We start from the raw sequence: 21288 nt of genomic DNA, 5'->3' as shown, positions 1-21288 counted from the left end.
TTTGTTTTCTGGGAGTCAGGGACCTTGATCTTCGTGGGAAACGGTGAAAAACTGGGCATGGGCTTCCAGATGTTTGAATTTAACTTCACCTACCTGTATAAATTCTCAGGGTCTTAGCTGATCCACACAGGGATTCAAATTCTGTGTTTTGAAGTATAAGCAACTGAGAGGTGATTGGAAGACCTTGGAAAGACGTCAGGACACGGAAAATGATAGTTTAGTTTTTCTCTGCAAAGTTCAAAGAGGGGAGAAGGTGGGCAAAGCGGTGGAAGGGGCTTGGAGACCGTGGAGGAGGGCAGTGCTGATTCCTGGCCTGGGGGAGTGGTCCCTGTCCTCTGAGTCTGTGTCTCTGTGTCCAAGGTCCTGAGACTGGAGCGCTCAATGTTGCCTGACTTCCCCTTAAACAACGTTTAAGACATTCATGATAGTTGTCACGCTGACTATGAAGAAAGATGCCCAGAAAATAAACTAATTTACTCAAGGTCATGTAGTTGATTGGTTAGTCACACCACTGGAATTCCAAGCTGGGTTTGTTTAACCCTGGAGTTTGCGACCTCTGCAGCCTTGTGCTTTGTGAGACACTGGGCTGGGAGGCAGCACGTAGCTAAGTCATTTCCTCCTCCTGGGCTGTACATTGTGAGGAAATGGGTACCTCTCTTTCCAGAAGCTTTTAATGTGGAGGATACTGTGTGAGGAGTCCTACCTGAAGGAAGGAGCATTCTCGGAGTCCGTCCTCCTGACACCTTCACTGCTCAAGGCTCTCTGCCCACAAAATCAGTTACATTGTCAGGGTTAGTTTTTTCGAGCCTGGTTCTTGGGAAGGCCACTGATCTGGTACAAGTCATTTGCCCGATTCCCATTATGGGCTGGGTGTGAAGTATCAGCCGTGGTTTTTTCTGGCAGCTACAGCATGGTAGTAGACCCCTGACATTTGTGAGAGCTGCATCCTGAAATCTTGAACAGCAGGTGATGTGTAATTTCCGCCAATAGGGACACTCGAATGTACCCAAAACATTTCAACATCCTTTATTTTTTTAACTTCTTATTTTGTGTTGGGGTAAAGCTGATGAACAATGTCGTGATAGTTTCAGGTGAAGAGTGGAGGGACTCAGCCATGCATATACGTGTATCCATTCTGCCCGCGTCAAATCCCCTCCCATCCAGGCTGCCACATAATATTCAACAGAGTTAGTTCCATGTGCTGTACAATAGGTCCTGTTGGTTATCCATTTTAAATAAAATACAGCAGTGTGTGCATGTCCATCCCAAACTCCCCGACTGGCCCTCCCTGCACTGTGACCCTCACAACCGTAAGTTCATTTTCCAAGTCTGTGAGTCTCTGCTTTGTGAGCTCATTTGTGTCCTTTCTGTTTAGATTCCACATGTGAGGGATGTCGGGCTATTTCTCCTTTGCTTTCTTTCCTCACTCAGGGTGAGGCTGTCTAGGTCCACTCCATCCTGCCAACGTCCTTCCTTCAGTCCTTCAAGGGGCTGCTGTCCATGATGAGCTGGGACAGAGATCCCTGGAGTCTACCTTCCTCATGATTCAGTTATGTATGACCTAGCAAAGTGACACATTACTGCATCCGTCAGGGAACTTTGCCCAGTCACTCAGTCCTGTCCAGCTCTCTGTGACCCCTCGGACACCTCTGACCATGGGATTATCCCAGGCAAGCATACTGGAGTGGGTTGCCATTTCCTTCTCCACAGGGACCTCTGAAGTCCCGCAAAAACATTAAACCTCTACGTTTCAAGGATCTGCTCTACTTTCAGCGAGACACATGAAAATCAACTTATAGTCCTAAAAGGAAGTGTAGAAAAATCACTAGAACATATTCACTATAAGGTATATATCTTGTGAAGCTCTTAACATTGTTATAAAAATTTAAGAGTTTGCTTCTAAAGGTTTATAAAGCTTTTGCCCAGTAATATGCCCTGCCCTGTGGGAAGCATTCCCAAAGCCGTCCATGGTTTTCCATTCCAAAGTTCATAAAATAAATGGTGGTTACATTCACCTCAGGCTGTCCTCCCTACTGTCTTTTCAGGTAAAGTGCTCCTCTTGGGGTTCACCTTGATTCCGCAGGGGAAGCTAACAAGCTGATCAGATGCAGTTTCCTTAAAGGTGAAAACTAGAGATCGCAGATTCTTCTATAAATAGCCTTGTGGAAGTCACACCTGAGTCTGATCAGGTAATTTTAGAAGTTAGTAAAGAACCAGATGTTTGGGCTTCCCTGTTGGCTCAGACAGTACAGAATCTGCCTGCAGGGCAGGAGACACCGGTTTAATCCCTGGGTCGGGAAATCCCCTGGAGAAGGGAATGGCAACCTACTCCAGCATTCTTGCCTGGAAAATTCCATGGACAGAGGAACCTGGCAGGCTACAGTCCATGGGTCGCAAAGAGGCACAATTGAGTGACTAACACATTCCAAAAAACCAGTAGGCCCTGAGATAGATATGGCTAAGTATGTCTTCATTCATTCATTAAACATTGACTTCCAACTTGTTACATAATATACATTAGGGATAACGAGCTCAGATAAATGGACAATTACAATCTAGGTTGACAAATAGCACTGTAGAGAGGCAACTCGCCTATAGGGAGTGGGGGCGGTGGGGCGGGGGGGGGCTGATAAAGACATTCACGGAAGCCTTCCACAACCAGGAGAGTGTCTCTGCGTTGAGAGTTGCAAGTTAGAAGAAGAGCAAAGTATAAAATGCTGCATGGACCAAAATTCAGGACCAAAATGAAGGAAAGCATCCCGAGTTTGGATGGCTATATGAATGCCTGGAGTTTAGGGTCAAGGAGAGGACACTGATTCGGTGATGGAGAGAGGTGAATCACAAGTCATGGAAGTCTTTATATACTTCAGTGTGCAAAGAAGTCTTGGTTTTGTTTTCAGTGAGGGAGCCAGAGAGAGATCTGTAAGCAGGATCCTGAGTCCCAGTGTGGAAATGAGTGATAGGTACTCAATCAATTAAGAGGCTGGAGAAATTGTGAGAATGAGAGGGGCAGGAATTCCGTTAATATTGAACAGGACTGAATAGCACTTGAGCATGCCTATTGGTGGAGAGCAGAGGGAAGGAGGAAGGAATCTGTATTTTTCCTTTCCTGGAAACTTGGATGGAAGGTGGTAGCAAGCTAAACAAGTCTAGAGGGAAAAACGGGCTCACTTTGGGCATTCTGAGTTGGAGGAGACTGTGGAAAGCTTAAGGAAGCAATTTAAAACATGGGCCCAGATTCCCTTTGCTGTGCACCAGAAGAGAACACAACACTGTAAATCAACTATATCCCAATAAAAATTAAAGTCATCGGACCAAATGTAATAGCTACATTTTTGCGAAAACTGAATGAGATGCTGAGAGGCTGCACATTGAAATCACCTGGAAGTCAGAAAAATATATAATTCTGAGCCCCATCTGCAGAGATTATTATTCAGTTAGAGCTTGGGCTACTGCAATTATATACACATATACAATATATGAATGCGAAGGGTCAAAAATTATGAAATGGGAGAAGGTGGGATAAATCAGCATATTAGGGGATATTATTAAACTACAGATTGCTTCTCAGGGTTTGAGAGAGGTCTGAGTCAATTCCACTTTTTGATGATGTCTTTATGTTTCAAATTTTTAAATGCCAAGATGAGATTACAAAAATTGAGGTTTTATTGTTCAGTTACTAAATCATGTCTGACTCTTTCCGACCCGATGGACTGCAGCACACTAGGCCTCCCTGTCCATCACTATCTCCCAGGAGTTTGCTCAAACTCATGTCCATTGAGTCACTGATGTTATCTAATCATCTCATCCTCTGCACCCCCTTGTCCTTCTGCCCTCAGTCTTTCCCAGCCTCAGGGTCTTTTCCAAACAGTTGGCTTTTTGCATCAAGTGGCCAAAGTATTGGAGTTTCAGCTTCAGTATCAGTCCTTCCAGTGAAAATTCAGGGTTGATTTCCTTTAAGATAGACCGATTTGATCTCCTAGCAGTCCAACGAACTCTTGAGAGTCTTCTCCAGCACCATAATTAGAAAGCATCAATTGTTTGGTGCTCAGCTCTCTTTATGGTCCAACTCTCATATCCATACATGACTACTGGAAAAACCATAGTTTGACTACAAGGACCTTTGTCGGCAAAGTGATGTTTCTGCTTTTTAGTACTGTCTAGGTTTGTCATAACTTTTCTTCCAAGGAGCAAGCAACTTCTAATTTCATGGCTGGAATCACCATCTGCAGTGATTTTGGAGCCCAAGAAAATAAAATCTGTCACTGTTTTCACTTTTACCCCATTCATTTGTCATGAAGTGATGGGACCAGATGCCATGATCTTAGTTTTTTGAAGACTGAGTTTTAAGCCAGCTTTTTCATTCTCAGCAAGAGGCTCTTTAGTTCCTCTTCATTTTCCGCCATAAAGGTGGAATCATCTGTATATCTGAGGTGGTTATTTCTCCTGGCAATCTTGATTTCAGCTTGTGATTCATCCAGCCCCTCATTTCACACGACGTACTATTCATTTAAGTTTAAATAAGCAGGGTGACAATATACAGCCTCAACAAAATTGAAGTACACTTTAAATATTTAGATTTAGCAAATCAATGCTTTTTAACATAGAGATACCATGATATTAAAAAGTAGAGACATTACTTTGCCAACAAAGGTCCTTCTAGTCAAGGCTATGGTTTTTCCAGTGGTCATGTACAGATGCGAGAGTTGGACTGTGAAGAAAGCTGAGCACCAAAGAATTGATGCTTTTGAACTGTGGTGTTGGAGAAGACTCTTGAGAACCCCTTGGACTGCAAGGAGATCCAACCAGTCCACTCTAAAGGAGATCAGCCTGGGTGTTCTTTGGAAGGACTGATGTTAAAGCTGAAACTCCAATACTTTGGCCACCTCATGTGAAGAGTTGACTCATTGGAAAAGACTCTGATGCTGGGAGGGATTGGGGGCAGGAGGAGAAGGGGATGACAGAGGATGAGATGGCTGGATGGCATCACCGACTCAAAGGACGAGAGTCTGAGTGAACTCCGGGAGATGGTGACGGACAGGGAGGCCTGGCGTGCTGCGATTCATGGGGTCGCAAAGAGTCGGACATGACTGAGCGACTGAACTGAACTGAACCCTGACCTTATGTATAATACTTCATTGGGAGGCGATACAGAAAATTTACATAGGAAATCTTTACAAATGGCCTTCCTATCTGTTCTCTTCCATACATGTCTTGAGACCACTTTGACAATATCTGAAAAATTCCAAATGTTCATATCTTTTGGCTTTGTGAAATCTGCCTTCTCAACAAGAAAAACAAATACAAAAGGATAGTCATTACAGTATTGTTTTTAATAATGAAAACCGAGGGAAAAATAAAGATGTCCATCATTAGTAATTTGATTAAGTATATTGTGTTATAGCCACACAACCAATATGGTGTAAGCATTAAAAAGAATGAAATAGATCTACATAGCTAACATGAAAAAAGTCCATGATTTATTTTTACATGAGAAAAACAAATAGCAAGGTAGTTAGAAAAAGAGAAAAGTAAAAGTATTACTTTTAGCTTATAAATAGAGGCCTTGCCTACCTCCTGCTAAAGGTATATCCAAATCCTTCTTTTGCTACAGTGGAGCAGCTATTTAATTACAGATGCGAGGAGGCCACTTTCCGGAAGTTGCCGAAATAGCTCAGTTGGGAGAGCATTAGACTGAAGATCTAAAGGTCCCTGGTTCAATCCCGGGTTTCGGCAGTGGTTTTAGGCGTCACCACCAACAGATATCCCATGAATACCCTCTATGGTTTGTATCCTTGTCTACCCCGTCGGTAAGGGGGACCTCCTTTGCCCTTGGATGGACAGGAAGCACTGGTCCTTGAACCTTTGCTTTTAAGCTGGTCAATATCAAGTCAGTGTCCCCTTCCCTGCCCTTAAGTCTGTGAGGAACCAGCTCTCCCCATGCACCATGGGCCCTCATTTTTTCTTTAAATTTATTTTTAGTTAGAGGATAATTGCGTTACAGTAGTGTGTTCCTTTCTGCAGTCAGCCGTAGGCAGACATGCCCCTCCCTTGTGAACCCCCCTCACCCCCACCCCACCCACCCCTCCAGGCGTCACAGCACCGATTTGAGCTCCCTGCCTCTGCCGGCCAGTTCCCAGCGGCTCTCTGTTTCACATGTGATAGGGTGTAGTTTTCAGCGATACTCTTGGACTCGTCCCTCCCTCTCCTCCCCTGCCTGTCCCCTCTGTCTGCACCTCCACGGCTGCTCTGCAAAGAGGCTCTTCAGTACCACCTTCGTAGCGTCCACACACGCGCCTTAGCAGACGTTTGCTTTTTCTCTTCCTGGCCTACTTCACTCTGCATAATAAGCGCCAGGCTCTTCCACTTCATTCCCTTTCTAGCTCATCCTGCCTTCCTGGTTCAGACCATGCTCCGTGAGCTGCAGGAGTTCCGATCTTCCCCGCGCGTCTGGGGTCGGTGGCTCCCGGCTCTGCAGGTGGGTTTTGCGGGCAGGGGGCCGCCACCTGGGGGGTGGGGGGCTGCCCTCGGGGGTGGCCACAGCCTGCGCCCTCTTTCTGCCGAAGAGATCCTCAACTGCAGCTTGGTTTGATGACACAAGGACAGCTCTCGGTGATGGCGGTGGCCGGGTGAAGTGGGGTGAGGGGTTAGAATTCCTTTCTGTTTTATGTCTGCACTAGGGTTACCAAATCAAATACAGGGCGCCCAATTGAATCTAACTTTCAGAGAAACAAGGACTGTTTTTAGTATAAGCATGTCCCAAAGAATGCACAGGACATAATAACTGCATACTCGTTATTTTTCTGAAATTCACATTTAACTGTAATTTTATTTGCTAGTCGCAAACCACTGTTGTGCATCCCATACCCACACTGCTCTGCACTGGATGCGGCCTCCCAGCCTCCCCCACCCCCACCCCGAACGCACCTCAGCAAAGACACTCAGAAACTCTCATCAGGAGGAACTGGGTTTCAGAAGAGACTGGTAGTTTCTTGTTCTTAACAACTGGCAGGTTTCAAAAGGCATCAGTTGATTTGTTCTGATCACCACCAGACAAGACCTCGGGTGGGGACCACCAGGGAACACCCTGGAATCAACCATCGTTCCCGGTTCCAGGTTTCCAGTGCTGCCCACGTTGGTCTGGGATGGCAGTGTCAAGGAAAGGGAGATTTGAAAGCTCTGGACTGAATCTTGAAAGCAAACAGAAAACATCGAAAAATTAGTTGAGATAATGAGCCACTGCATTCAAGGCAGCGCAATGGCACACGCAGTTAAAGTGTTAGTCGCTTTAGTTGTGTGCGACTCTGCAGCCCTACGGACTGTAGCCCACCAGGCTCCTCTGTTCATGGGATTCTTCAGGCAAGAACACTGTGTTGCCATGCCGTCCTCCAGGGGATCTTCCTGACCCAGGGATCCATCAGGGGTCTCTTACTTCTGCATTGGCGGAGGTTCTCTGCCACTAGGGCACCTGGGAAGCCCCATGGACCACCCACTCTCAGGCAAGGCTCCATTTTTTGCCAGCTTCCCAGGCTGGGACACAGGGAGAGAGGCAGGAGGCCTACACCTCACATTCTAAAAACTCAAGATGTGATGAAAGTCAGCATGGAGGACCTGTGATTTGCTCTCCCCTTTCTGTTAACCTGTGCCAAGAGAGCTGCTGAGGAGGAGCTTCATCCCCTAAATCTTTCTGCTTTTGGGTGGAAGGATGCATTTTGATAAGGGACTCTGAAAAAGTCAATGATGATCAAAAGAAAGGAGAAAAAACAGTGGATTAATGTCAGGCAGAACAAACTGCATGATTTATGTCAGCGTGTGTAATAGTGGATTTGATGTGTCAATATAGCTAGCTCTGGTACATAAATGCCAGGTAAGATGGTGCTGTGAAGGTATTCTTTAGATGTAATTAACATTTAAATCAGTAGACTCTGAGTAAAGCAGTGGATTACCCTCCATAACGTGGGTGTGCCTCATGCAATTATTTGAAGGTTTAAGAACAAAGATTGGGGTTTCCTAATGGAGAAGGAACTCTCTTCAAGACTAACATTGAAAATCTGCCTGAGCCTATAAATGGCTGCCCTGCTGAAGTTGACCTAGACGCTGCAAAATCAGCTCTCACATGGATTTCCAGCTTGTTGTCCAGCCCAGTAGATTTTAAAGTTGCCAGCCCCCACAATCCCCTGAGCCAATGAAATGATAGTCTCTCAGTCCTGTGTGACACATTGTGACCCTATGGACTGTAACCTGCCAGGCTCCTCTATCCATGGATTTTCCAAGCAAGAATACTGGAGTGGGTTGTCATTCCTTTCTCCAGGGGAAATTCTCAACCCTGGGATCGAATCTGGGTCTCCTGCATTGCAGGCAGATTCCTTCTTGTCTGAGCCACCAGGGAAGCACCGATAATATAAGCCTCGATCTATCCACCAGGATACCGCTGCTGCTAAGTCCGTTCCGTCGTGTCCGACCCTGTGCAACCCCATAGATGGCAGCCCAGTAGGCGCCTCTGTCCCTCGGATTCTCCACGCAAGAACACTGGCGTGGGTTGCCATTTCCTTCTCCAATGCATTAAAGGGAAAAGTGAAAATGAAGTCGCTCAGTCGTGCGGACTCTCAGCAACCCCATGGACTGCAGCCTACCAAGCTCCTCTGTCTACGGGATTTTCCAGGCAAGAGTACTGGAGTGGGTTGCCATTGCCTTCTCCGGATCCACCGGGATGGCATGCTTTAAAGTGTTACACACAGGTAACATGGAAGGATAAGATAGTTATTATTGCTCCTGAGGAAAAAGTGCTCTGAACAACGTCAACCGCCTCGGGACCATGAGGGTGGGCAATATATTCCTAGGAAATGTTGGGCCTTTGCCTTAAAAAGGCAAACTCTTCCCAGTTCCTAGCCTGAAGAATCTCTTCCAGAGGTATTTAGATAGAAACAAGAAGCCCGGGGAAGACAGGTGTTACTTGCCTGCATCAGCAAGCTTGAAAGGCTGGCACACTCCTACTCGCCTTTCATGGCACAGTTCTAATTCTCCCCGCACCCCTGCTGGCAGGTCCTTCTCTCCTTGTCTTCTATGCATTCTTCTGTGTTATCTGAGCAGTTCCATATTCCTGTATTAAAGCATTAATTACACGGCCCCAAAGGTCCCTAGACAGCATATTAGAAAGCGGAGACATTACTTTGCCAACAAAGGTCCCTCCAATCAAAGCTATGGTTTTTCCAGTAGTCATGTATGGATGTGAGAGTTGGACTATAAGGAAAGCTGAGCACCGAAGAATTGATGCTTTTGAACTGTGGTGTTGGAGAAGACTCTTGAGAGTCCCTTGGACTGCAAGGAGATCCAACCAGTCCATCCTAAAGGAAATCAGTCCTGGGTGTTCACTGGAAGGTCTGATGCTGAAGCTGAAACTCCAATACTTTGGCCACCTGATGGGAAGAGCTGACGCATTGGAAAAGACCCTGATGCTGGGAGGGATTGAAGGCGGGAGGAGAAGGGGATGACAGAGGATGAGATGGTTGGATGGCATCACCTACTCGATGGACATGAGTTTGGGTGGACTCCCGGAGTTGGTGATGGACAGGGAGGCCTGGTGTGCTGTAGTCCATGGGGTCAGAGAGTCGAACACGACTGAGCGACTGACCTGAACTGAACCGAAAGGTCAGCTTCCAGCTCTACAGTGGGCCCACAGCGCAGGGGAGGGGGGCGGGGGGCGGGGGGCGGTCAAGCAGGCGCCTCCCCAGGGCGCGGCGCGCCGAGGCCACAGGATCGAGAGGGCAGCAAGGCCTCTGTGGCGCCGAAACAGGCCGTGTACGGAGGGACGCGGGGTCGCGCGGCTCCCGGAGCCCAGGGCGGGGGCGCTCCACGGCTTCGGGCCGGAGCCCAGAGCGTCGCCCTCAGCTAATCCGTCTCGTGGGCCCAGGACGGCGACAGGAAAGGGCCGCGTGGCGCTCCTCGGGCGAGGAAGCGGCCTCAACCCCGCCTGGCGCGCTGAGCCGAGCCTTCGACCCCGCGCGCTCGGGGTGCGGGCGCCGCGCGGGCTGCGGGCCTGAGGGCCGGCTTCTCCCGCCTCAGGGTTGTGCAGGTCCCAGGAAGCACGTGTGCCAGGGCGCCTCGACAGAAAGGCGCACCTCTTCTGTTTCACCGCAGAAGCCTGCCTTCGGCGGCCAGAGAGCCCCCGGTCCCCTCCCTTGCGTCCTCCCCACCTGGCCCGCGCCCCGCCGCGGGACCCGCCGCCTGGAGCCGGAGCGCGCGCGGGAGGAGGCCGGACACGCCCGGAGCGTCTCGCCCACAATCCCCCGCGCCAGCCGCGGAACGGCTTTCACTCTCCAGAGCGCGCCTCCCGCCCGTGAGCCCGGATAGCTCAGTCGGTAGAGCATCAGACTTTTAATCTGAGGGTCCAGGGTTCAAGTCCCTGTTCGGGCGCTCTCTCGACTTTTTCAAACAAAATCCCGGGATTTTTGAAAGTGAGAACCAGGTTTAGGAGCTTCCGTTTGTGAGCCTCTTTCCTTTAGGAAAGGGAGTGGGATGTGGCGCGTGTACGCTGCGAACCAGGTCGCTTTCGGGGGCAGCAGCCCCGCAGGCCCCGCGAGGCGCGCCGTGCGTCGCGCAGGCTCCGCAGCCGCCGGTTTCCGGGCAGCCGCCGGCGGGCGGCGCGTGGGGACGGCCGGGGCTCCCGCGCGGCCGCCGCCCTCCGGCCTCCCCCGGAGTTTGGAGCGGGGCGGCCCTGCTTCGTGGCGGATGCTGTGAGGGCTGTGAGTGGGTCGGTGAAGGGGTGCCGCGTCCTGCCACCGCGGCGGCGGGGGCGGCGCAGGTCACGCGCTGGGCACCGGCGGGCACCTCGTGGGCGGCCGGCTGTCCTCTCGCTGGCGTCAGGGGGCGACAAAAGGCGGCGTGGGACTCGGCGGGACGTGAACGTTCCTCAGGCGACGGCGACGCGGTTTCTTCCTCACCGCTCTGGAAAGCTCCGAGCTGAAAGCGGAGCTTTGGAAGGTGAAGCTGGCAACTGAAAAAGCGGAGACGAGAGACGAGTCCTGTTACATTTTTTCTTTAAAATTTTCCTCAACAGGGTAGAAGAGGCAGCCAGCGTCGCCGAAATAGCTCAGTTGGGAGGGCGTTAGACTGAAGATCTAAAGGGCCCTGGTTCAATCCCGGGTTTCGGCAGGACTTCTGCTGAGTGGATCTGGAGTTCTTTCCTTCGTGTCTTCCCAAAGGCAAGGCACCACACACGGTGAAGATGCCAAGAGCTCAAGCCTGTAAAGAAACCTGGACCCGGTCACACAGTCACTCCACTTAAACACTGTTGGGTGTTGGGTCGCAGCATGTGGCCTGACTTTCATTTATAATGCGGTCCGCTCAGGTCTACAGGTGGAAGGTCTTGGGTTTGATGCCAAATATAATCACGTTGGGCTTGCAAGTTTTTCTCATCGGAGACAGACATGAAGACAGTGTTCGAAAACGTTGGTCTCTACAGCAGGACTGCAGATCAGGGTCCCACCAGTGCGTGAGAAGAATGGTCGGGATGGTTGCTGGCTGGAGAGGTGATTTATAAGCACGACCTAAAATATTTCTTGCAGCCTCAGTTTTCTCACCTGTCTTCTCATAAACAGTGCGTGATCTGTTGTTGCTCAGAGCAAATGTTTGCAAATTTCCTGTCAGGAGCATTACCGTCGTTACTCTAACGACACGGATGCAAATGTCTTGGTTATGTGTTTACTGATGTTTTGAATATAAACTAATACTACATACTAGTTTTAAGGTAAAAATATCCAAAGACCAGTATCTATCATACAAAGGCTGTAAAAGACTGAGGTTGGGAGAGAAAGTTACCGGGCACTTTCCTCCCCTTTCACTTTTTCTGCAAAACCCACACCAGTCTGGCCTGCCTGCTGGGTTGTAAACTCCGGACTGAATCAAGTGTGTTTTGCACAGCGTCACCTCAGAGAGTGGTGTGGACACATTCCAATTTGTTTCAGGAGTTTAAAATAACCGCCGCCCGAACAGGGACTTGAACCCTGGACCCTCAGATTAAAAGTCTGATGCTCTACCGACTGAGCTATCCGGGCTCTCAAAAGTACATTATCTCCTAGTCTATCCACAGAAAATAGACCGCGCTGCCGTTCCTATTGGATTAAAATTCTGAGTCTTTTTGTTGATTTAGTGAGTGGTGAAACTGCAAAATCAGGTTGGAGCAGGCGCTTGGTGGAAGTCTTTTCTGATCCCATCACAGACAGACTATGAAGAAAACAGTAAGTGCCTGCCAACCCCTGCTCTGACCAAAGGAGGATGCTCTCACCCCTTGCATCCTCAAGGGAACATCTCAGGAGGAATTCTGATTTAGGACCCTGGGCCGGTCTCCTGGGGATCTGGGGATTTCTAAACCCAATCTTGGTCTGTGAAGAGCCCCAGAGCATCTTGTGGGTGGAACTTTATGAATAATTGATTAGGTTTCCTGTCTTTATTCATCAGAACCTATCCAGGACCAAGACACGGTGGGCGTCCTCAGTGAGGCGGGAAGACACACAAAATAGATGTCAAGCGCTTGAGTGGTGGGAAGCCGGTCAACACCAGAAGTTAAGGGTCCTAACTAGTCTTCCAGCTGGTGATGATTCCCAGCTGAGCTGCCAGTGGTGACTGGGAGCCTGAAGGCTCAGGAGGAGAATTCTGAGCAGAGGGAAGGGCAGAAGGGAAAAGACCTCCGCTAGTGAATCTGAACATTTTCCTTGAAGCTCTCATTGAAAAGTTTCCATCAGGCTGAATTTTATATTTTTAAGAAGTCCTATTACCCTGGAGTCAACCCATGTTGCCTACCATTCTATCAAACACTGAATGTTGCAGCCATCAAGCCATCAGTCACTGCAGCTTCCCTGTTGGTGTACTCTAAGGGGAATTCAGAATGGATAAAAAACAGGATATTGGCCCTAGATAGTTAAGATGCATGTCAAAGGAATAATTTCAATGAGCTGCGATCCTTGCATCATCCCATACTTAGGAAAGCACTAAAATAATTAACGTGAGACGCCTGTTTTTCTGTGTTTAGCAGTAATCTTTTGATGTTCAATTACATTTTCTTTCCCCTCCAGAAGAAAGTTCCTATATATCTTGGGTCCTGCCTTACTTTCTTTAGAACACTTCCTCAGAGCTACCTGAGAGTCTGCTTCACTGGCTAGTCTTCGGTAAGGCCCTTGAATAAAACGTAACACCTAAGTTGTAGGTTGTGTGTGTGTGTGTTTCAATTGTCAATAGTAGGCCCCCCCTTTTTTTTCTTACTTCTGCTCCTTCATTGCCATGTTATTCATCGAGGCGTTGGATAAGATCCCTTGAAAGAGAAAGGAAGGGAAGGGAATCCTATGGGAGTAGAGCCTCATAAGGGTGTTAGCTGTCCCTGGAATTCAGACACTTCCTCTGTTGGGCAAGAATAATTGTAGTTCTTTTATGGAGAAATGCATGGCGTAACAGAGCAGGGTCCTAGGGGGCCTTCCTTGGACACACCCCGCCCTCCCTACGACAAGCTCTACCTGTCTCTTGTTTGTAGAAAAGGTTTCCTGTCCCAGGCCCTCAAAGGCTAGCTCTAGAGGTAAGGATTGGAAACGTGCGAACATACAGTAACAAAAGCGAGCAGTTGGGCCAGGAGTTTTTATTCAGTCACTAAGTCGTGTCCAGCTCTTTGCGGCCCCGTGGACTGCAGCACACCAGGCTTCCCTGTCCTTCACTGTCTTCCAGGGTTTGCTCAAATTCACGCCCACCGAGTGGTGGTGCTAGATGGCCATCTCACCCTCTGCCGCCCCCTTCCTGGGCCAGGAGAACTGGCAACAGTGGGAACCGAGCAGCCACAGAAGGCACGGAGTCTTCAGTTCCTCCCGGATGGACACAGGTAAACCTGGTGCGCATTCCCGAGGTGGTCTGCAGACGCTACAACCACCACCAGAGGGGAAAAGCTAGCTGCGCAGTGAGCAGACTGCAGCCTTGACCCAAATGACTCCGTCTGGAGCAGTGCCAAATCTGTGGCTTGCATACTTCCAGAAACTCGCCCCAAGAAAGTGGAACCAAACTGACCCTGGAGTTGAAGATTGACTGTGATTAAAACAAGACGAGTCCAGCCAGACCACAGCGTTACTCATTTCAAGATGACCGGCAGGGCTGGCTGTGCTGCTCTGCCCACAAGCCCCACCCCTTCACCCCGGACACTTCCTGGTTTTTCCCTGTGAAATCTTTTTCTCTCCAACTGAAAGCTTGGAGACAGTTTGGGGGTACACCTGCCTTCTATCTTCCTAGGTTGCTGGCCTCCTGAATAAAGCTTTCTTTTCCCACCAGTTCTTGTGCCTCTTGAACATTGACTTTTGAGTGAGAGCAGCTGAACCTGAGTTCATTTCCAGCCCCTCTGGTAACCTCAGGAACTATGAACAAAGTTTAAAAAGTAATCCAGTATGGAAAGATATTCAAGTTATGTTGAACAAAAGTGACAGAAGTTGCCAAACAATATGTATGACATAATATGTGTGGAAGAGTCAAAGGATGTGCACGGGAATATACATCCTTTCTGTATATATATGTATTAAACATATGTATACGTGTATTAAGTATATATATTTATATATTTGTTTTTTGCATATACATGAGATGTTTAAGGATAGAAAGCATTCTAATAAAAATGACCACCTTTAGAGGAACGGCTTTGAAGTGTGTGTTTCCTCTAAGTACATCTGTATTGGGTAAAAAAACCAAGCGCATATTGTTTTAAATAATAAATGAAGAAAAAAATGTATCAGATTTTTCCATCCTTCAGAGATCACATAGGCAGTCCTTCAGATCAAAGCGTCCCTGATCCTGTGTTTTCTACAGAACCCAGCAGACAAAAGTGAAAAGCAAATTTCCTCCCAGTAGAAGCTGGATCCAGAGAAGGCGATGGCACCCCACTCCAGTACTCCAGACACGACTGAGTGACTTCACTTTCCCTTTTATGCATTGGAGAAGGAAATGGCAACCCACTCCAGTGTTCTTGCCTGGAGAATCCCAGGGATGGGGGAGCCTGGTGGGCTGCCGTCTATGGGGTTGCACAGAGTCGGACACGACTGAAGTGACTTAGCAGCAGCAGCAGCGGCTGGGTCTCCGTCTGTGCCTCAGGGTTTTGGAGGGGAGTTACTGGTGTCCAGGAGGACTTTTCCCCTGTATCCTTCTTAGTTCTTCTGGATGGTCTAAGAATTAACTTGATGAGACATATTAACAGGAGAAAATCAAAGAAAAGCTGAATAACATGTATACATGGAAGGGACCCAGAAAAATCAGCAACTTGCCAAAATGTCTGAAACCCTCACCACAAACATCTTCAGCTAAAGCCAAAAGAGGATGCTAGGGGTAGTGATTTGGGACCTCAAAGGGGAAGAAGGCAACTGACATGGGGGTGGAAAAGCACATGCTTGATAAACCAAGGTTTGCTGGGCCTGCAGAGGCTGTGGGCGGGACAGAGGGGACTTTAATGCAGAGCGTGTGCTAGGTTTTTCCCTGTCTGTACACCTGTTAGGGCTCTAGCTGTCTACGGTGATAGCTCCCTGCCCAGACGGGTCCTCCATCGCCTCTCTTCAGGCAGTCAGGGAGAAGGTCAAAAGTCACCCTTTCTTCCCGAGTCTTTTAGACTTCGACTGTTTTCAGCTTTAGACAACCTGCGTGCCAAAGACACATTTTGAGGTGATGAATTTGCTCCCCTACACTGGTAGTGAAAAATCACCAGTGAAATTAGGAGCATCTTTCACAAATGAAGATGTGGATCCCTACGAATCATATGACATGGCTTTACTAAGAAAAATTAAAGCAGCTCCCCGCACCCCCGCCGCAGGAGCTCCCTGTCTGATGAAGTCAATCCTCTAAGGAGCTGGTGAGCTTTTGGCATAACCTCAGCTTCTACCTCAGCTCCGGGTTCAAAGCTGAGCATGGCTTTGAATGCATGAAGATCTATTTGCTGTTGCCCAAAGGCAGACTAGCTGGACAGGCACTGAACACAGAGAACCGAAGTCTCAGAGGGCGAAACGAGAGTTGATGGTGTGGAACTGGGTTGCTTAGCACAGAGCGAGTTAACCGAAGCTGTGTGCAATCTCATTTAACAAACTGTAGTGTTTTTTTTTTTTCCTATGTACTATCCTTCCATCTCTTCGTCCTCCATCCTGAAATGCCACCGTCTTCCCACTGTCCAAGTTCTTTGGTTTGGAAAGTTCCCTCCAGTCCTTAAAGTCAGGGATCTTGCCTGTCTTTGCTACAGAGATCCCGGCTTGATCCCTTCCAGAGGGCGTCCTGTCATGAGGACTCTTAGACCGTCGGTGTTGCTGTGCCCACCACAGGCAGGCCCACCTTTGTCCTGAAAAAGTTCTGTGGCACTCTATCGTGCCAGCCCACTTAATCGTGCATAGCGCTTACCACCATCTGGAATTCTCCTATCTGCTGGTTTATAAACCATCTCTCCCCTCTCTTACTCTACTCTAAGCTTGCTGGTAAGGCCCTTGTATATTTGCTGCTGTTCATGTTATTTTCTGCGTATTTATTTGTTTAATCTTCGCATTCCCACAACCTCGGCGTTTAGAACGGTCTTTGGCATGTAGCATCATCTTAAATAGTGACTGTTTAAAAAAGCGAAACTTTTTACTGCACACGGCGCCTCCTGCCGCCTTCTCTAAGTGGCATCGCTTCACGCGGACGTGTACTTTTTAACTTTCCAAACCGTAAATTCTGAAGTTATTGCTACACTTTCCAGGTCTGCTACAAATTTTCAGATTAAAATGTCATCGCGCCGCAGGCTGGAAAAGCAGGACCCGTTGTACCAGAAGTGGGGTTCGAACCCACGAGGATATAAATCCATTGGATCTTAAGTCCAACGCCTTAACCACTCGGCCATTCTGGTACCTGTCGAATAGGCTTTATCTTTACGCAAATTGAGTCATATTAAGCTACTGCTAAGTTGTAAAACAATAAAAAACTTTATTCCTTTTAAATTTTTATGCAAAATTTTATTCCTGGTGTAAAAGAACAAGGGAATGGGAGTGGGGAGGCGACGCTCAGCAGCTTTCACCGCGACCTGCTAATTTCCTCAGGTCGAGTTAGCAGAGACTCTGGAGCCACATCAAAGCGATGGGGAAGAGTGAAGAGGCAGGACTCCCAGTGGGCTCACGCCTGAGGCCATCTCAGCGAAGGGGGACGGGACCCTTCCCAACGTGGGCGAAGGTCGCTGGACTTGGTAGGTGATGTGTGTGTCTCCTTCCGAACTCTTTCCTCATTTATCAAAAGAAAAGCGACTCTGGTGGGACTCGAACCCACAACCTTTGAATGCCTCCGTCTGTCTAGAAGTCCAATGCGCTATCCATTGCGCCACAGAGCCCGGCGCTCGAGCCCCCTCCGCGCAACTGACATCAAGGCCGAGCGGCGGCGTCTGGGGGCCGCCACGGGCACATGCAGACGGGCTCTCTGTCCCGGCCCAGCGGCGGAGCGCGTGTCGCCGAGGACAAGGGTGGACGGGACTTGCGCGGGGAGGTCTGAGGGCCACCTGGGCGCTTCCCTCCGCGGCCGCCGCCGGCCTCCAGCCTCCGTCTCGCTGACCGTGCGGCGGAAAAAGCCTCTGCGCGCGGCTTCTGTACCCCATCCTGGCAGGAGCCTGCAGCGCGCGGTTCCATAGTGTAGCGGTTATCACGTCTGCTTTACACGCAGAAGGTCCTGGGTTCGAGCCCCAGTGGAACCACGAGGCGGGGGTCGCTCTCTTTTGGAGGCATTTTAAATTGAGATCCCTTGGGGCCAGCTCAGCTTGAGTTTTAACCCGGGAAGTGGCGACTGCGACTCCCAACGGGGCTTGGCCCCGAGCCCCAAGCGCAGACTCGCGCCGGGGTGCCCGCGCAGACCGGCCGCCGAGGCCTCCCCTTCGCGGCGTTTCCAGGAGCGTGCAGGCGGCGTCGCGCGCCATTGCGCCTGCGCGCTCGCGCCTGCCGGTGGGCCGGCCTCCGGGTCCCTGAGGGGACTGCCGGCGTCGCGCGTCGCTGCGCCTGCGCGCTCGCGCCCGCCAGGGGATATGCTTCCGGGTCACTGAGGGGTCCGCGGGCGGTTGAGGAGTGCGGGCCCCTGTCATCCGCCCTGCTCCGTCCACACCTGCTTGGCCGCGAGGGGCATCCCTACGGTCCCCTCCCTTGTTTGTTCATTACTTCACGTCCGCTGACCTGTTGCTTCATTTATTTAAGTTTACAGTACTTTTTGAAACATCGTGTGCTGATGGTCGTGGACTTGGGCAAACCCTGAGAGACAGTGAGGGACAGGGAGGCCCGGCGTGCTGCCGCCCCTGGGGTCTCAAAGAGTCGGAGACGACTGAGCGCTAAGCAGTAACACGCTGGTGCTGGAGAATCCAAACCAGCCCCTCTGTTTTTACAGTGTTGTTTCCCCCGGCTAAGAATTTCTCTTTGACCAAATTGTTGCCGGCCCCTCTGAGCCCTTGTATCAAATAGCCAGCTTATAAGGCTTGAAGAGATTGCTTTTAGTGAACTGTGGTGTTGGAGAAGACTCTTGAGAGTCCCTTGGACTGCCAGGAGCTCCAACCAGTCAATCCTAAAGGAAATCAGTCCTGAATAGTCATTGGAAGGACTGATGCTGAAGCTGAAACTCCAATACTTTGGCCACTTGATGTGAAGAGCCGACTCATTGGAAAAGATCCGGATGCTGGGAAAGATTGACGGTGGGAGGAGAAGGGGACGACAGAGGATGAAATGGTTGGATGGCATCACCGACGTGATGGACATGAGTTTGAGTAAACACCGGGAGTTGGTGATGGTCAAGGAGGCCTGGCGTGCTTCAGTCCATGGGGTCGCAAAGAGTCAGACACGACTGAACTGACTGAATTCAAGGCTGCATCCCCTAAAATGACCCGACTTTCAATTACAGAGTCTGCCTGAGAAAGCTGAATGCTGCCGTCCCATTCCGCCTTTACTGTTTGTTCCAGGCAGGAGCTGAATTTGCCCTCCTCGCCTGTGTCTGCTGCATCAGGCGGGTTCTTTACCACTAGCACCACCTGGGAAGCCGCTCTTCATAAAAGACATGATTATTGTACAAAAGGTAGCATGCCATAAGCACCGCTCCCCCGCCCCAGCAATATCCTAGAAGTCTTTCTATTTCCTTCTTAAGCCTTCACTCATCCTTTCACTTCATGGTTTGGGTATAGCCCAGTTCTTTAATCTGTGCCTTTTAATGAGCAATTACATTGTAGTCAGTCTTACAGACCATGCTCTAGCGGATTTCCTTATTTGTAGGTTTTGGAGTGGATCAGTCTGTAGAGTAATAATAGCAGAAATCTTGAATGGTCACTATTATCTAACCTATGTTACAAGTGAGGACGAGAAAGGACAGAGAAGTTAAGTGATAGCCCAAGTCACACACTGCCCTAGACAGTCGTGGTGCACATCAAAGCAGTGATTCTATTAAGCCCAACTCTTGTGTCTTCCCATGCATAAAAAAGGTGCAAAATTAATTAACTTGAGATGTCTCTTTAATTAGCAGTAATCTTTTGATATTTGACTTTTGTTTTTCTTTTCAAAAAACTCCTATACATCCTGGTCCTCTCCTCTTCAGAACAACCCCTCAGAGCTACCTGAGAGGCTGGACCCCAGGTTTAAGTCCTCAGTAAGTCCACCGAATAAAACATAATTCTTGATTCTTAGGTTGTGTTTCCCACCCCCCACCTCCCCCCACCCCCCTTCAACATGGGTTTTCAGGCCTCATCTCTGGAAATAAAACTCTCAGTTAAACTCTTAAAGGTTTGCTAAAGGGAGGATTATGGAAAAGGAATGTCTCCCTCTAGTGGTGAGAAGACATTATGAAACATTTTGCTCTGTAGACTCTGCTCCTATTGAAGAGGTTCTTTAGAAGCATAGCTCCCCACCCCTGCCCCCCACCCCCCCCAGCTTCAAAAAAAAAAAAGAAAGAAATACAGCTTTCCAGGGTGGGAGATGTTGAACAGTTTAGTCAAAATACAAATACCCTGTGTTAGAACTCATATGTTAAAAGATTGTTGTTAAGCAACATGTTCTTATCACACTGAAGGAGGAGAAGCACATTTTCATGAGAAGTATTTTTGTTTTTTAAGCACAAATGTATTTACTTATTTAAAAGAACTTGACTACACAGAAAGGTGGGGACCTTAGCTGCCCAGCCAGGAACCGAACCTGCACCCCTGACAGTGAAAACAGAATCTTAACCACTGAACTGCCAAGGAATTCCCTTGGGAAAACAGATTTTAATGTATACTATGTCTCCAAAGCACCATAGCCTTTTAGGAATCCAGTAATTGATTAATTGGGCTTCTCTGGTGGCTCAGATGGTGAAGAATCTGCTTGCAATGCGGGAGACCTGGGCTCAGTCCCTGGGTGGGGAAGATCCCCGGGAGAAGGGAATGGCTATCCACCCCAGTGTTCTTGCCTGGAGAATTCCACGGACAGGAACCTGGCGGGTTACAGCCCATGGAATCGCAAAGAGTTGGAAACGACTGTGAGGCTAATACTTTCACTTTCTTTAAAATCAGCTGTTTCTTAAAAGTAAATGTGTGGGTGTTTTTGTGTGTATGAATTTGTGTGTGTGTGTATTTGGAATCCTCAGTTCACTGTTTGCCTCTAGAAAGTAAAGATTAAACGCTGAGAAAAGGTATGAGGAAGGGATTTTTTTTTTTGTATAAAAATTGATTTACAAGTAACCAAATAGCTATTGGTTATAAAGGAACATACTGATTATGGAAGACCATGATTCTGTATTCTTTGGTTCGAGAGGAAGTTTGAATTGTTCTTGACTTTCTGTTATTGTTCTTGATGTTTTTTCACATGAGTAGCTAGGTACAAAATTCAAAACTCTAGTCAGAAATCTGGTGAATGATTTTAATTATAGTCAGGAAGTAACAGTCACCCCAAAGAAGCAAATGTAGATTTTTCTTTAATGCAGAGCTTTAAAAGTCCAGGATCAGATGTGAGTGTATGTGCATTTTGTCAATAGCTTCTGTCTTGTGCTGCCCCAGCACCTGGCTGAAGTATCTCACCTGTCTGTATCTGGGTTTCTCAGGTTACCTCTGACACCTGGGCTTGGACTTATCTCCCTCATGTGCAACGACTGCAGTTGTCCTGTCCTGTCCTGTCTCTCTTCCACTGTGAGATGACACCTGGGGCTATTGGTTGGGCTGGTAGACCACCTGAAATTCATCACTAGTGAGACGCTACTGAGAATGGGCTTGCAGATGCCCTTTCCGCACCGTAACCAGCAGAAGATGGCCGTGGCCTGCCAGGAATGTAGCTAGCTTTT

General features: G+C 48.7%; 7 non-coding genes across 7 annotated transcripts; 4 read left to right on the top strand and 3 right to left on the bottom strand.

Moving 5' to 3' along the window:
* The first annotated feature begins 5663 nt into the window (after positions 1-5663).
* TRNAF-GAA (transfer RNA phenylalanine (anticodon GAA)) lies at positions 5664-5736 on the top strand. Its single transcript has one exon. It is a non-coding gene; the product is annotated as a tRNA-Phe (tRNA).
* A 4604-nt stretch (positions 5737-10340) lies between these two features.
* Positions 10341-10413, top strand: TRNAK-UUU (transfer RNA lysine (anticodon UUU)). Its single transcript has one exon. It is a non-coding gene; the product is annotated as a tRNA-Lys (tRNA).
* Positions 10414-11078: 665 nt separating this feature from the next.
* TRNAF-GAA (transfer RNA phenylalanine (anticodon GAA)) lies at positions 11079-11151 on the top strand. The gene has a single exon. It is a non-coding gene; the product is annotated as a tRNA-Phe (tRNA).
* An 829-nt stretch (positions 11152-11980) lies between these two features.
* TRNAK-UUU (transfer RNA lysine (anticodon UUU)) lies at positions 11981-12053 on the bottom strand. Its single transcript has one exon. It is a non-coding gene; the product is annotated as a tRNA-Lys (tRNA).
* Positions 12054-16793: 4740 nt separating this feature from the next.
* TRNAL-UAA (transfer RNA leucine (anticodon UAA)) lies at positions 16794-16876 on the bottom strand. Its single transcript has one exon. It is a non-coding gene; the product is annotated as a tRNA-Leu (tRNA).
* A 388-nt stretch (positions 16877-17264) lies between these two features.
* Positions 17265-17350, bottom strand: TRNAR-UCU (transfer RNA arginine (anticodon UCU)). The gene is given in 2 exon segments: positions 17265-17300; positions 17314-17350. It is a non-coding gene; the product is annotated as a tRNA-Arg (tRNA).
* Positions 17351-17634: 284 nt separating this feature from the next.
* TRNAV-UAC (transfer RNA valine (anticodon UAC)) lies at positions 17635-17707 on the top strand. Its single transcript has one exon. It is a non-coding gene; the product is annotated as a tRNA-Val (tRNA).
* The last annotated feature ends 3581 nt before the right edge of the window (positions 17708-21288 follow it).

This window comes from Capricornis sumatraensis, chromosome 16 (assembly GCF_032405125.1).
Source record: "Capricornis sumatraensis isolate serow.1 chromosome 16, serow.2, whole genome shotgun sequence".
Classification (NCBI taxonomy): Eukaryota; Metazoa; Chordata; class Mammalia; order Artiodactyla; family Bovidae; genus Capricornis; species Capricornis sumatraensis.
This window is presented reverse-complemented; position numbering and strand designations above follow the sequence as displayed.